Source organism: Hibiscus syriacus, unplaced genomic scaffold (genome assembly GCF_006381635.1).
Source record: "Hibiscus syriacus cultivar Baekdansim isolate YM2019G1 unplaced genomic scaffold, ASM638163v2 tig00111129_pilon, whole genome shotgun sequence".
Taxonomy (NCBI): Eukaryota; Viridiplantae; Streptophyta; class Magnoliopsida; order Malvales; family Malvaceae; genus Hibiscus; species Hibiscus syriacus.
Genome location: NW_024062990.1, coordinates 875170 through 892587, shown reverse-complemented (window position 1 = coordinate 892587; position 17418 = coordinate 875170). Strand labels below are relative to the sequence as shown.

At 34.6% G+C, this 17418-nt stretch overlaps 3 pseudogenes; 1 reads left to right on the top strand and 2 right to left on the bottom strand.

Moving 5' to 3' along the window:
* Window positions 1-6399: 6399 nt before the first annotated feature.
* On the top strand, window positions 6400-8858 carry LOC120154380 (annotated as a pseudogene).
* A 213-nt stretch (window positions 8859-9071) lies between these two features.
* On the bottom strand, window positions 9072-9783 carry LOC120154413 (annotated as a pseudogene).
* Window positions 9784-14116: 4333 nt separating this feature from the next.
* LOC120154412 lies at window positions 14117-15035 on the bottom strand (annotated as a pseudogene).
* Between the last annotated feature and the right edge of the window lie 2383 nt (window positions 15036-17418).

The following is a 17418-nucleotide window of genomic DNA, read 5'->3' as shown; positions in this document are numbered from 1 at the left end:
AACATAGGTAAACAGTCCATATGTCCCGAAGAACATAGCTAAACAGTCCATATGTCCCGAAGAACATAGGTAAACCCTCGACCCTTGGCATGCCAACTATACCCCTAGCTCTCATATCACATAACATGGGCATTATCATTTATAACAGTTCACATTACTTATTCATATTCTTTCTCTTATAACCACATAGCTTTTCTTTTCAGTCACGTATCACATGTACGTGTAAACATATATCTAATATCATATGTTGCATGTAATCACATAGATCTTATCTCATAACATATATTTATTTTCACATATATATTTCATATCATTTCACATATACACTTTCATATCACATGCCATATAAGCTCATAGCTTCTTTCACATATACATGTAGTCACATAGCTTCTTTTCATATTCTCATAGGATCACATAGTTCATATCTTATACTTTGTTTTCTCATGTTCACATATATCATGTCGTATGGCTCATATCTTTCTCATGCAGTCACATAGTTCAGTTTCACATATGTTCATATATATACATTACATAGCACATACTTCTCGTAACATTACATTCAAAAGCATGTTAACACATATAATCATGCATACATACAATTCATGTCATTCATATACGTATAATCATATATTCATGCATTCTAACAGAGGAAATAGACTTGTCGCAAGTCTTGTTTCCATTTAGCACCATAAACTAATTAATATGCACTCACCTGGCCTCACTAGTCAATTCCAATCTCTTATCTTTCCCCCTTGATCGATCTTACTTGCCAAACGTTCTGGAATTCTTTATGCGTAGAATCTACATAAATGTACATTTCGAGGTAATCATTAGATACCTACACCTTGTAATTGAATACTAGCAACTTAAACAAACTTATTAAATCCATATTCCCAATTTTCCTTTAATAATTACTAAATAACCTTCAATATATATTCAAATAATCATTGAATTATTTCATTCTTCTACTTTAGTCATCAAATTCTGAAACTTTACAATTTGATCACCAACCCGGTATTGAGGATGTTACACACCATCTTGCGCAACTGCCATCAACAATACATGCTTATATTGACTATACAAACACGTACCATTTACTTGGACCATTCGTTTGCAACATGGGCATCAACATGACCTTTAATGCAATAATCTTTAATTGCCAACGTAGCTTCATCTTTTTCTCTAAATTGCATCCCAACCGAAAATTCACTATAATTTTTGAATAATTCAACCATGTGGTATGGAGGTATATGTGGTATGTCTGGGAATTCTGGTACCCTCATCACATCATATTCTATCTCATACATGTGAGGGGTAGGTTGATACGGTGGCAAAACTTTATCAGTGGCCATATTAGGTGCACCACCACAACCAAAATTATCATCGTCGGTCAAAACTAGTTCCTCAGTTTATTCATCTTCGCTAGAATCATCATGGATTTCTCCCCATCGATTTTTAGCATCAACATCAACAATCAATTCCGAGTTGTATATGTTTCTCTCCTCGTATTCTGCTGTTGCGGATGTTCCACATACTTCATTTCAACTTTCCAATGGTGCCATAAAATTGTTTATCGATATGTATGCCAGGTCCTCAAACTCACTTCCGAAAGCTATTTGAGATGAATCTCCAGCCACATTTCTTGATGGCCCAGGAACATCAGATATCTTACGTACATCAACAAATAACTCAATAACTGAAATATTTGTTGACTCATGTAATCCAATCATGGTTCCAATTTCATCATCCTTTTCAACTGGTACTATATCATATCTAACTGGATTAGGACATACCATGAGCCTTTACGTCAAACCATCAACTGTAGCTCGGATTTTTCTTTCTATCATCTGCTTCATTTCTACAAATGTGATGTCCCTTTTGAACATCATATTTATAAGTCTTTCAGATTGAAAAATAACTCCGACCTCATTTTCTATAATATGTCCATTATAATGGACAATTGTGAAAAACTTGTTGCTCATTTTCTCTACAAATTAAAAATTTGTATTTATAATAGCAAAATTATGGTACACTATGATCATAAATCGTAAATGTGATATTATACAATATAAAAATAATATTAACATAACAACAATCGTAAAAATAACAAATATTTATAAAAATAATATTAACATAATAATCAATAGTCAAATACCTCAAATAAAATTTTGGAAGAAAACTAACCAGGTTAAATTTGTCGAATAAAGTAGTACAGACTGACTTTAATTTTCTTCTCTTCTTTTTCCTTCGTTTCCCCCCTTTTTTTCCCTTTCTTCTTTCCTTCTTCTTCATCTCTTTCTTCATTCTCCTGTTTTTCTTTCTTCTCCCCGGTGCCCCTTCCCTCCCATACACTCCCCTATATAATAACAACCCAACCCCATTATTACTCAACCAACCCAACCAACCCGTAATTGCAGCATTATTGCTGCTATTATTGATGCATGTAGACTGCTATGCAGGGGCAGTGTCATGGGCGCATGTGGGTGAGTGCATACAGGGGAGAAACGCATGAAGTGCAATGCGTCTTCGCAGGGAGGGGAGAGAGGCATTGAGTGCAGTACGTCTTCAGGGGGAAAGGGGAGAGAAGCATGAAATGCAATACATCTTTGGGGTGTACTGTAGCAATCACCCATTTGAAAAAATAATTTCGAGACAACATTATTTTACGAAATAAAATTCTCAACAGTATTATCTCTAAAATGCACCCTTTAATGGGTGTTTATTGGTTAATAAAATAAAGCTAATGATCGGATCTTTTACGCAATGATTAAAAGCATTGCTTTGGGACTCCTTTCCCTGTAATTTCAACTACATGTGTTTTGGTGCTTTTCTGCTGATTCTAGAAATCCCTTTATTATCTGATATGATCTAATGCAATATGAGAGATACAAGATTCATATTATGTAGAAGCACATTCACTATATGTAAAACAACTTATTAATGTCTATGTTATGGTTGTCATCATCATTTGATACATGTGACATGAAAGATCTCTTGTATGGAAAGATTGACCACTTATATATTGTTGTTTTGACAAAATCACTGTTAAATAGTTCAATCGTTTATAGCATTTGATGGAAAAGATTTATCTTTATCTGTTAAAAAATACACAATAAATTTATATTTTATTGGTGTAAAATTTATTTATGATTAAATTCCCAAAATTGTTATATTTTATTTAAATTTACTTTGAATAAATCATGAATGAATATTTGATAAGATAGAAATAGATTTTTCTAAAAAAATTATGTACTAACCGAAAATCATAATTAGATTTGAGGCCAAATTCTACAAGACTATGAATGCCTTATTCTATTTAGGGTGGATGGTTCTGATGTGCGATAATCTAAGGCAATTTTTAACCTAAAATATTATCATGTTCAATCTAAAAATTTAAATTGCAGGGTCTAGAGATTACAATAAAAAAATTATACAAATTAATAACATTTTTTGTTGCAACTGAAACTATTCCGAAGAATGTAACATTTTCAATTTTAATTTAAATGTTACTTTATTCAACCTAAAAAGTTAGGTTTTGTTAAGAATTTTGGTCGCAATTGATTTCTATCGTTTTTAACTTTATATGAATAAATTGTATTTTAAAATTTATGTTCTAAAACTGTTAAATTGAATAATTATCTCTAGGAGATTTTTTTGGGATAAAATGTATGTATTAAGTCCAAAAAGAAGCGTAGAAAAACAGCTACAGTATGACAAGAGTATCTACAAAAAAAATTCATACTCAGTCAAAAAGATCCCAATCTATACAAAGCGTAGTATTAATGGGATCAATTCTATCAAACCTACTCCCATAAAGATTGAAACAAATTAGCTCATTCAAAGAATAAAAAAATCAAATTTACTTCTGATCGAACCCCCAAATAATCTCCTATTATGCTCTTCCCAAATACAGTAAATGAATGCATTACAAGCCAATTTAAGTAACAGAACAGTGAGTGACTTACTTTAAGACATGCAACCACCCAGTCCAACTCTTGATCCCAAGAAAGAGTCGATCTATCCCAACCAAAAAGGCCAAGAACAACACTCCACACCCTCACCAAAAATGCACATTCAAAGAAAATAAGATTTCTGGATACGTCTGCATCAACACATAGCACACAAGCACTATTCAATATTCACATTCATCCCTATTCTTCGCAACCTATCCTTAGTTGCAAGATGATTAAGGATAGCGAACCAACCAACCACAACATGTTTAGGAACATGCAAAGGGAACCATATCAATTTGTGCCAAACAACTCTACAATCTCTCCTCCTAATTTCAGACCATATATCTCCAGTTCTCGTTTATCTCGAAATAGCCAGAAACAGCCCGCTAGCCTCACTTCTAAACGATAAAATTTTCCTCAAACTCTAGCTCAAAGGCCCCTTAATCTCAAAGCTCCAAAGATCAACCTCCTTAATAACATAGGCATTAACCAAAGCAACCCACAACGAACCCTCCATACCAAAACTTTCCTTTAGCAATTGAAACATACAAGCCCTATTACAACTGGAAAAATCCTTAATGCCAAGCCTTCCCTCCGACTTAGGAAAATAAATGCACTCCCAACTCACCCTTGCACCCGAGTCAGGAGCATTGGAACATTTTCAAAAGAATCGGGAACAAATATGCTCAATACGCCTCAACGCATCTTTGGGAAGAAAATATTGTCTATACCAAAAATTTACCATACAGAACAAAATCGAACGAATCAATTGGAGCCTCCCCGCATAACTCATCTTTATGCTAGACCACATCTGCAGCCTTCGACTAATGCCAGACAATCTTTCTCCGAAAACTTCCTCGTCACCGAAGGCACACCCAAGTACAGAACTAGAAAAGTGTCAAGTCGAAATCCAGAAGTTGCACTGATCACTGCCAACTCATTATCTAGGACACTAGAAGAACCACATTCAAACGAAGCCTCGAGAATTCATAAAAGCAAGTCAAAACCGACTGAATACCTAGGAGATTAGTTTCAATCAGTGTTATTTCTAGGAAACTTCAAATAGAAAATTTTCAGTTTACATTAGCTTGAAATTTATATCCTTACAAAAATTAGAGTCTTATTTAAGATACTTTTTGTTAAAATTCATTATCATTATTCTTGAATGATTGTTGTAGATATTTGGAAGCTTAAAATTTAAATTGAAGCTCTATAATGAAATGTCTCTCAGATGTTTATCTCTTATAAATACATAACTTTAATCGACTAAAAATGTAGTTTAAATGAAAATTTTATATCTTTTTTGGGAGGAAATTGTGGCACTTACAAGTTTGTTTAGAGTGAAACTGTTATTGATTTTCATGCCAAGCTATATGACATTATTGATCAATCTTTTATTATATAGTTAACTTTTTATAAAATTTAAATTTAATCTTGAAAATATAAAATAAAAAAGAGCAAATTCATCGACAAAATAAGGATCATTTTGGCAAATTCATTGATGAATGCCGATGATTTTACTCCACTTTATATTTTTAAACTAAATTGTAAAGAAATAAAAGTGAAGGAACTAAAATAAAAATTTACAAAAATCAACTTTAAATGAATTAAATTTTGAGAATTATTAAACGACTACAGTAGTGAAAGAGAATATTATTTTTTCTAGAAGTTTTGAGTTCGAGTAATAGCATCTACAAGATCTATGCATTATCAATAATTAAAAATATTATGAACAAATACTACTTATAATCACCTTAAACTATTAAAAAACAGATTTATTTTATAAAATTTTATTTTCATCTTTGTATTTTTAACTTGTTTTCAATGTAATATTAAAATAAAAAATATAATTTAAAAAATCAATAAAATCATCAACATACACTATAAAAAGTACTCCACTTTCTTAAAAAAATCTATACTCATCGCCATTTCTCCTAAAAAAGTAAGCACACCATTTGTTTAAATAAGCTAACAAAACAACACCTACATCCTCCTTCTAAGCGAAAGGAAAAAAATACCTACGTGAATCAAAGTTATTGGACCGACATCTTACAAAACAAGTCAAGTCAAGTCAAGTCAAACTCATACATTCATCACTCATTAGCATTTACGGACAAACCCCAAATTTGAGAATCTACACCATTCGTAACCAAATGGTCCGATTTTTATATAATAAAAGTAAATATAAAAGGAGCCGAATTAGCCAATAGGGGCGCCGAGGTGTAGTAGTGGCCAGTAGAAGAGTGGCACGCCTTCCCCAACTGCTGCAGTGGTAGTGCGCATGTTGGGGGAATTAGCCAATAGGGGCGCCGAGGTGTAGTAGTGACCAGTAGAAGAGCGGCACGCATTCCCCAACTGCTGCAGTGGTAGTGCGCATGTTGGGGGGCTTTGCTTATATATATTACTTGTATGCATGTTCAGTACAATATCCAAAGGACCCTTTTGAGGGAGTCATCAAAAGCCGTCACCGGCTAAAGCTATGGGAGCAGAAACGTTGGTTAAGATCGGGGAGGCCAATGCTCCCCTCATACTGGGACTACAACCAGCTGCCCTCATTGACCATGTGGCTCGTGTCGATTGGTCCTTGCTCCATCAAATTCCCGGCGAACGTGGTGGCTCTATTCCGGTATTTCCTTCTTTTTTCTCTTTAACTTCCCTTTTTAGTAAGTTATTGTATATTTTCTGTTCTTTTCTTCTTCTAATCTGTTCTTACTTGCTGTTTTATGGGTTTATGCTACTTTGTTTTAAGTTTTCATCTTTGGTATAATTTATGGGTTTTCGGTCATCAGGATTACCCAACTTTTTATTCAGCTTATTTTTCCCTCTTTCTGCTATGTTCTGGACCATGAAAAGGTTTTAAAATGTAGTATATATATGTTTTCTCTTGTTTGAGAGTAATAGGCTAGATTCTTTTATTATTTCTTTTTGATTGATTGATGCAAGTGGTGGCTGTCAGTAAAAGTAATTTTTATGGCGGTTTTAGTCTTACAGACGAGACTTATTTCTGGTCAGATTCTTCAGTTTTTATTACTTGTTCTCCGGTTTGATATTTTTCTTGTTTGATGACAATGGATTTGCTCTGTTATGTAGGTGGAAATCAAGGAGCTTGAGCATATATTAAGTGAGCTGAAAAGGCACATCCTGGCTTCAGCTGATGAGCCATCTCCTATGAAGACTATGGCCGGGGGAAGTGTTGCCAATACTATTCGTGGACTTAGCTCTGGCTTCGGGGTTAATGGTGGAATGATTGGGGCCTATGGGGATGATGAGCAAGGTCAATTGTTTGTGAGTAACATGATATCAGTGGGGTTGATATTTCGACACTGAAAAAGAAGAAGGGACCGACAGCTCAGGTGATCCTCACGGTACAATTTCTATGAAATTTAACTCTGCTTTAAGTGCTGATACGTTCTTAGTGAATATGACATTATGCAGTGTGTTTGCCTAGTTGATGCATATGGCAATAGAACGATGCGTCCTTGCCTATCGACCGCTGTAAAAGTGCAGGTGAATGTTACAACCCGAAGTTTTGTTTAATAGATTAAAACGCTTCTTCATTGATTTAAAGGATTTATGCCGCCCCCCTCTTGAACTTACAATCGATTTTGTGCCCCATTGCTTTTCAGGGGGATGAATTGACCAAGGATGACTTCAGATGTTCTAAGGTGACCAAGAATCCTTGTTCTCTTAGATTCTCCTTTATCCGACTATCGTATTGTTTTGGCCACTGTTTACTAATGAGCTATGCAGAATGTGCAGTTTTTCACCACATCACATCATTTAGTTATTGGCAGCTGGTTTTTTTGCAGAGAATTCAACTTAATGGTGTATCTTTCATTGCAGTGGTTGGTTATGAGATACGGGATATTCAATTTGGAAGTTATTCAAGCAGCTATAAGAATTGCCAAACAAGAGGGTCTCTCTGTCTCCTTGGATTTGGCCAGTTTTGAGGTAATTGCTTTGATATAGTAAGGTCTTCAATTCACCATTATTGTGCCTTTCAACATTAACATTTTCTGCTTGAGACATGTTATCTTATAAAGTCTGCAACTTTGCTCAGATGGTTCGGAATTTTAGAGATCCTCTTCTACAGTTATTGGAATCGGGAGATATTGACCTCTGCTTTGCCAATGAGGATGAAGCAACAGAATTGCTAAGGTTTCTGTTACCGTCCATCTTCCTGATTTGTTGGGATAAATTGCAGTTGTTGGTTACCAATATATATCCTTTTGATTTTCACTTCTTTAGGGGTGAAGAAAATGCTGATCCTGAAGCTGCACTGGGATATCTGTCCAAATATTGCCGATGGGCTGTGGTTACATTAGGGGCCAACGGATGCATGGCTAAACATGGACCAGAGGTTGTCCACTCACAACCTTGTAAACTAACCCATGTTTTTCATACTTTCCAGTTTATAATATGAGTAGAGATTAATGAACTGGCCTTCATGGATGATATGCATAGTTGAAGACAGGCAAACTAAAGTTTCCTTGTATGACAGATTGTCCGAGTTCCGGCTATTGGGGAGACAAAAGCAGTTGATGCCACGGGAGCCGGGGACCTCTTTGCTAGCGGTTTCTTATATGGATTGATAAAGGGATTACCTCTCGAGGAATGCTGCAAAGTGGGCTCGTGTAGTGGTGGTGCAGTGATTCGTTCACTTCGGGGAGAGGTGACACTGGAAAACTGGAAATGGATGTACAAACAGATGCAGGTCAAGGGTCTCCCACTTCCTGATATTCGGAATTGATGTCCGCATAACATAACAAGAATTGATTTTAGCTTACAATGCAATGGATTTAATATTTGTTTTTTTCCCTAAAGAAAAGGGCAACCAAAGCAATGTTGAATCATCACTGAATTATTCTATCGAATCTTCTTTGCAAGGACTTCAAATCCTCATATTAGGCGTTTGTTACTAGAGACAAAAGCCTCATACTACATCATCTTTACCTTGATATATAAATGGCATCATAAAATTGTCATTTTCAGCATGAAACATCAGAAGACTACCCAAACTTGATCCGAAATTTCTTCAACATGCATTCACGGGCAATAGATTGATGCAAATTTAGAAGTTCCAGTATCTTTAATCCTAATTCATATGTAGATTTTTCAGGTCAGGACTAGGATTTGCATGTTTGCACCAAGGGTAAAGGATAATAAAAATAAGTGGAAATATCCAACACAGTAATGTTTACAAGCGCTGATGGATGAGACCCTGGTTCTAGCATCCTCAAATATCCATTGGGACTGCGCCTTCATCTGTAGAACCACCTTGATCGGCACCAGCTCCCTGCTCGGCAGCTGTCTCCTGACCTGTGGGAGCATCAGGTTCAGCAGTAGGACCTTCTTGCTTTGCTGCAATCTCGAAGCTATCAATGATTTGTTGTACAATTCCCTGATCCAAAATATGAAACGGTTCTCCAACCCCTACCACAGCAATTGTACATATTGAACTTTTTAAAGTTTCTCCTTGCAGGGTCTCTCTTATTGCCATAATAGCATCTTTGACCAGATCATCCCTCGCGGAGTCCGTACAGTTCTCAAACCTACGTTCCAAGTATGTCTTTGCAGCTTGTGACCGTGATCCAATGGCAAAATCCTGGTATTCAAAATAATTTCCACTTGGACAGTTGTAGTAAAGATGTGCCCCAGATTCATCCAAGCCAGCCACTAACAGGCCAACGCCATAAGGCCGTTTCCAAGACCGTTGGGTACACCTGCCACCAAAAACAAGATCATTTTCCTTTTCACAATTGCAGAGACAAATAAAATTATCATGCTTCTTTTGGAATATAAATGTTTTCACTTTCAATATATCCACAGGTCACGAAATTGCTAGCTTTTACCGACAAGTCATCAACTATGTTTCATTTAATTGGAATTAAAAAATAAAACACCACTGATAAAAACAAAGATGCAGTAGATTACAAAGAGGAGATTTATGAACACTCATGTTTCATACCAAGATGAAATACAAATACCATTTAACTTTCTAATACCTAACTGAATTAGGATCACACCCTTGACACCTTTGAGAAATATACAAAATTTACGAGAGTTAAAATATTTTTTATTTTTCATAAATATATTTATTTTAGTTGAAGAGGTCTAATAAATTTTTTCTATTTAATTTTTAAAAAGTATGTATTATTTTAATATTAATTAATACTTAACAAAATATTAAAAATATATATATTAGTTTAATACTAATTAATACTTAACAAAATAATTAGAATTGGCGAGGGGCCAAGGGCCTTGATCGGGCGCAAAGGGTTTTGAACCCATGAAGTTCTGTCCATGCAGGACAACTTCGTTAAAATTATTAGTATACGAAGATAATTTTGACAATTATTATAAAAACAATTCTAATTCTCTAAATAATTTTTTATCATCATTAATTTTCTAATATTTTTAAAATAATTCTGAAATTTACCTAATATTTTCCAAAACATATTAATTCCTTAAATTTGCCTTTCACTTATTTGAAAAGTAGACTTTGGTCACTTAAAAAAATAATTTAAACATTTGTTTTTTAGTTAAATTTTAAAAGAATTATCATAATATAAATACCAAATATAACACTATCCTCTCTTTTTCTCACCACATAACCTTTCATCTTCAACTTTTAATATTAATTCTCATTCACCAATGACTCACAAGTAACTCAACGACATAAGGGTGAGGGACTATGGCCCCTAATTTTTTTATCTAATTAATTTTTTAATTATCTTTAAATCTTTAGTATTGAAGTCAAATAAATTAGCTTCTAATCCCTCTCATTTTTAGTTTTAAAATTTTCTAAATTCATACTATTTTTTATGATATAGGAAATTAAACTTCGATTCTCTTTTTAGTTTAAATACTTTTAAATTATTATTAATTTTAAATTTGGATAAATTTGAAACTTTAGTCCTTTTCATCAACAAATATTTATATTTGGCATGAACAATATAGAAAAGTTTATGTAATACAAACAGTAAATGCACCGGCTTTATTTTTGGATAATATAACAGTGGCATCATTAGTGGTTTACATAGCATGAAGGTTGATTAGGTGCCATGTTGATATGGTTTGATCAGCATCTAACATAGCAATAACATGCAAACCCTATGGTCTGGCGAAGACAGGCCCCATTTAGGGCACCTTCCATTTCCCTGCAGTGTCGGTCGCAAAGCAGAGTACTTGCACAAAAACCTATCTATGCTCGACTTCGCCTCTCGCAAAGTTGTGCTTCCACCATTTGCGTCCCTGTTGTTCCCGCAAAAACATTAGTTTAATGCCCTAAGTGTATATTAGAGGTAGTTTCCTATAGCATGTGGAGCTTGCGTCTTGTAGAAAGCAGTTAGTTGCTGAGCTGGCTAGTGTTAGTTGCTGAGTTGTTATGAAACGGTTATGGTTTGTTAGGATTAACAACGTTTGTTAGAGCTAATTTCATGAATGCATTGGCTGTATATAAGCATGATGTACGTGTGTAGTTAAGGCATCAATAAATCTCTATATTCATTGTTGTGAGTAATCCAATATTGTTGAGTTAATCGATTGACGGAATTGGCCAAGAGGGGGGTGAATTGGCAATAAAAATTTTGGTGGAAGCTTTTGCAGAAAATTGAAAGAAATTGCATAGCGATTTAGAGTGGTTCGACTTTCTCAACCAAAGTCTACGTCCACTACCTTAGCTATCCACACTAAGGATTTTCCACAAATTCACTAATTTGTCTTTCTTTTGAGGAAAAAGAGTAACCTTACAAACCCTCAAGAATTATACCCCAAATTCTTGAGAACACTCTCTCCCAAAGAGAACAATACAAATTTGCAAACTTACAAGGAAATCCTCATAAGGTAGATTGTTTGCACAATTCTAGAACAAAGGAAAGAACACTCAAGAATGAATACAATTGAGCACAATAAGTGTTCTTGAAAGCAAAATGAATATTGAATGAAAAATAGGCTTGAAATGCTCAAACTTGAGGTTTGATGCTTTCTCTTTGATTCTCTCTTGATTCTAGTTGCTTGATGTTTCTTGTTGTTGATCAATGGCTTCTAAGCTTGTTTAAATACACCTTGAATCACTTATGAACGTTGGGGATGATTAGTGGAGTCAATAGAACCGTTTAAGTGTGAAAACAATTAATTAATACAGTTGGGAGCGTCAGTGCATCGATGCATACCCATGGTGCATCAGTGTAAAATTCAAATATTTTGACCGTTGGAACCTTAGTGCATCGGTGCACTAAGAGTGCATCAAGTGCATTCGATGTTTCAAAATAGCCCGAGTGCATCGATGCATGTCTGGTGCATCGATGCATCAAATGCATTCGATGTTCTTATAAAATCCTCAGTGCATCGGTGCATGGTGTGCATCGATTCATGGAATGCATTCGATGTTCAATTTAATTCATGGTGCATCGATGCATGGATTGGTGCATCGGTGCATCACTCTGAAAAATTGATTTTAGGCTTGATTTTGGTTCAAAATACTTTGTGAAAATTGTTTCAAAACTAGTTTAAGTACAAATCACAATTTTACACATTTAGTAATGATTAAAATTGTTTTTGAAAGACTTGGAGTAATAGTTTGACATTCGATGAATTTGAATCGAATATACTTAGAAAATCATTTGTAAAATCTTAAAATTCATTTAAACTTAATTTGTTATATCGAAATATCAAAATGTTTTCAACAATCTCCCCCTTTTTGATATAACAAAACATTTATGTTATTTTAAGATTTTCTAAATTTGAAATCAGTTTTGAAAGATTACTCCCCCTTACTAAAACACTTTTCCCCTTTTAAAAACATTTCAACACTTAACATTTAACATTTCTCCCCTTTTTTGTTAAATCAAAAAGCTTCAAAACGTTTTAAACAAGTTAGTGAGAAACATAGCCAATTGATATTATATTTATATTAGGCTGCTAAGATCACAATCAAAAGAGAGATTAGCCATTAGTTTCATAATCAATATTCATAATCATAAATGGATAATTGGCCATAATGCTATTATGATGATGTAAAAATTAATAACCACGTTAAAACCAGTTATCCAAATTTTCTAAACAAAATCATTATTTCTTATGCACATCTGTAATTATATCGGATCAATATATCTTTTCAGAGTTATTAACCAACTTCCAGGGATAATTCTTGTTATCCTACAACATAAGGGTATTTTTGTAATTTTGCACTACGGAGTATTCTCATAATTTCATCATCCAAGTACCTTTATAGAGATAAATTATAATTCACATAGTCATGACTAATTCCTTTATCACTCAATCACAGAACTTGTAATTCAAGAGAGTCTTAACTAATTTATCACTTAAATTGTATTCGGTTCGAATCCATCCATAATCAAACAGACATGATAGACCAATCATATATATGTCCATGTATTTATCCATTATCAACATGTTCCATAAAGCATAAAGAGGTAGTAAAGTATTACCTCGATTTTTCGTGTCATATTGGTCGACCATTTAAATTTCATTCGAACGTCCTTGATCTTTGATTCAACTTCCAATATTTTCCTCTCGATCCAGACCATCAAAATTACTAACTCGTATCCAAATAATTTCCTCGCCATAAAGATAGCTTATTAGAATTTAAATAATAATTTGGAAACCCAATTAGTATAATCGAATACTTGTGGGGTTACTTTAATAATTAATCATTAAAATTAGGGACTGAACCGAACTAATTTGCAATATTGAGCCATAAATTAAAACTAAAGGAAACTATGAGACAAGGCCAAGTTCTTACCAATCCTTGAGGACTCATGATGCGATTTCCACTTTATTGTTTTTTAAGTCACCATCCACGTGATTTCCCTGTTGGAATCATAACTCCATTTCCCCATATTTCAATCTCATTTATTTTATAGTAACAACCCACGTGATTGCTGAAATGTTGTGGAAGCTGTGTACGAGACTCTTTCTTGAGATTTAGAATTCATCATCTTCTTCTCCAAAATGGCTTCAAACTGTTCCCAGAAATATCCAAGGTGTTCGTCCCTTCATATCCCATGTTCCAAGTTTATAAAGACGATCAGTTCGAGAGACTCTGGGAAACTGAAATGGTGCCACCATGCGACGACTCTCAACTCGTAATTCGATCCAAGGACACACCAGTGTCTACACTCACCTCGGCTCGTATTTGTTTATATGAAAGCTTGGAAGAACCTTGAAAACAGCAGCATAATAAGGAACACGAACAGTTGATAGGTGCATAAACTCATAAGTTCTCCAACCTCGTAGATATTGACAGAGGTAGTGGTTCGGGTTGTCAAGAGCAAAGCAAAAAAACTGACTTGCAGTGACCAAGACCATTGACAACAAAAGAAATAAGAGAAACCGGTGGCTTATGATCCGAAGATTTCTTTTTATCCTGATATGTTCAACCAATATTGAACTCACTTCAGTTTCCTTTTAAAAAACTTGAGCAAAGTCTTCCAGTCGGAGTATTTGTAGATGACATGTAAGTTGATAAAAGATGCAAACTAGGATGAAAATGGATGTTTGATAAAGCCATGACATCAGCTGCAATACACACGCAATGGTGTCGCTCACTATCATGTTACCAAAGTAGGGGATTTGGCTCGGTCCAGTCGCGTACCACCAAATTCTGTATGCACTCTCAAGAGAAAAACAAGAGAGGACAAATACGCAAAGGAGTTTTATTGATTTCTGAAGCTCCTCTGCTTATCCTCTTTGAACCATATCACTGACATCATACAGTTTATCCAAGAACAGGAACTTACTGGTTCCATATTTTCGAGCCCAAGAAGAAAAACTAACAAAAGAAATAGCCGCGATAGACGAAAGAGATAACTGTACCAACGCATCGTAGGGTCTTTGATGCTGCTTAACACAATCGAAGCACAAAAGCAGGAAGTGCGAAATGATAGGAGATCTGACGGCAAGCACAAATAAGAGAGACCATGAGAGACTAACTTTCAATAAACTCGTTTGATTTAAGCAAAACCAGTGGAGACCCAGCTTGAAACTCTTCAATTTGAGTCCTTCTTGAGTTCTGTAGCCCTGGTTTGACCTGTTTTGGGGTAACAAATCCTGGTCGTTTCATTTTCCATAGCTTTGGAAACTTTGATAAAGTCAGAGTGGGAGTGAGAGAGACGAACATATACAAAGATGATCGGTTTGGAAAAATGAATAAGAAAATCGAAACAGGTCTTTCGATTTCAATATACGTGTTTTGTGTGGTTTTTTTTTATAAGATCTTATCTCTACCTAATTTTATGCATTATTGCTAGTTTGTCTTTCTTGATTATTAGTCTGACACCTTGATTAAAATAAAACACAAGTGTCCACCAAAATATCTTTAAGTGGTGGTTCACCATCTTTTAAAGATTATTTTAATAATAATAATAAAATCATATCAAATAAAACTTAAGTAAACCACGTAAATTTTAAAATCAATTAAACCCAAAGAAGGGTAAAATTATACTTAGTCCTTAATTTTTCTCAAAATTCCTTATTGACCAAATATTTTAGTCAGATTATTTTTATTAATATCATAAGAAATTTTTAACCCCCTAGATTGGGGTGTTACAAGGTCCACCTCATCTTCAAGCATCATTTCATGAGTGAGGAGTGAACCAATTAGCTCTTCAAGAGTTAAGGACGTTAAGTCCTTAGACTCGATGATTGCCGTCTTCTTTGATTGCCACTATTTTGGGAGGGAGTAGACTAACTTCCTCACAAGCTTTTCATTTGAAATGATCTCTCCATATGATTTGAGACCATTGACAATCGTTGAAAATCTATCCGTCATAGCTTTGATATCTTCATTTGGTTTCATCCTGAAATTTTCTAGCTATGCGTTAGAATACTAATTTTAGATTTCTTTACCTCATCGGTACCTTCATGAGTGACTTGAAGTTTGTCCTATATTTCTTTGGCGGTTGTACACGATGAAACTCTTCCGTATTCATCTGGTCCAAGAGCATAAAAAATGATATAGATGGCTTTGGAGTTGAGCTGGAACATTTTTGTCTCTCCTTCACTCCACAATCTTGGATGAGTGAGAGGCTTGATATATCCTTCTACTACGACATTTCATGCTCCCATGTCACTTGCTTGAATGAAGTACATCATTCTATTCTTCCAATAGGCATAGTTAGCTCCATTGAAGAAAGGAGGCTTGTTGACGGGCATCGAATCGAGACCGGAGTCGAAGTTTGAAGCGGATGCCATTGATGACTTTGATTATCGATATAACTCTTCCCGAATCGAATCAAGAGGTGATTAAACCTTCAAATGAGTTAGGCTCTGATACTAATTATTGAGTTAATCTATTGACGGAATTGGCCAATAGGGGGTGAATTGGCAAAAAAATTTTGGTGGAAGCTTTTGCAGAAAATTGAAAGAAATTGCACAGCGATTTAGAGTGGTTCGACTTTCTCAACCAAAGTCTACGTCCGCTACCTTAGCTATCCACATTAAGGATTTTCCATAAATTCACTAATTTGTCTTTCTTTTGAGGACAAAGAGTAACCTTACAAACCCTCAAGAATTATACCCCAAATTCTTGATAATACTCTCTCCCAAAGAGAACAATAAAAATTTGCAAACTTACAAGGAAATCCTCACAAGGTAGATTGTTTGCACAATTCTAAAACAAATGAAAGAACACTCAAGAATGAATACAATTGAGCACAATAAGTGTTCTTGAAAGAAAAATGAATATTGAATGAAAAATAGGCTTGAAATGCTCAAACTTGAGGTTTGATGCTTTCTCTTTGATTCTCTCTTGATTCTAGTTGCTTGATGTTTCTTGGTTTTGATCAATGGCTTCTAAGCTTGTTTAAATACACCTTGAATCACTTCTTAACGTTGGGGATGATTAGTGGAGTCAATAGAGCCATTTAAGTGTGAAAACAATTAATTAATACAGTTGGGAGCGTCAGTGCATCGATGCATACCCATGGTGCATCAGTGTAAAATTCAAATATTTTGATCGTTGGAACCTTAGTGCATCGGTGCACTAAGAGTGCATCAAGTGCATTCGATGTTTCAAAATAGCCCGAGTGCATCGATGCATGGCTGGTGCATCGATGCATCCAATGCATTCGATGTTCTTATAAAATCCTCAGTGCATCGGTGCATGGTGTGCATCGATGCATGGAATGCATTCGATGTTCAATTTAATTCATGGTGCATTGATGCATGGATTGGTGCATCGGTGCATCACTCTGAAAAATTGATTTTAGGCTTGATTTTGGTTCAAAATACTTTGTGAAAATTGTTTCAAAACTAGATTAAATACAAATCATAATTTTACACATTTAGTAAGGATTAAAATTGTTTTTGAAAGACTTGGAGTAATAGTTTGACATTCGATTAATTTAAATCGAATATACTTAGAAAATCATTTGTAAAATCTTAAAATTCATTTAAACTTAATTTGTTATATCGAAATATCAAAATGTTTTCAACAAATATG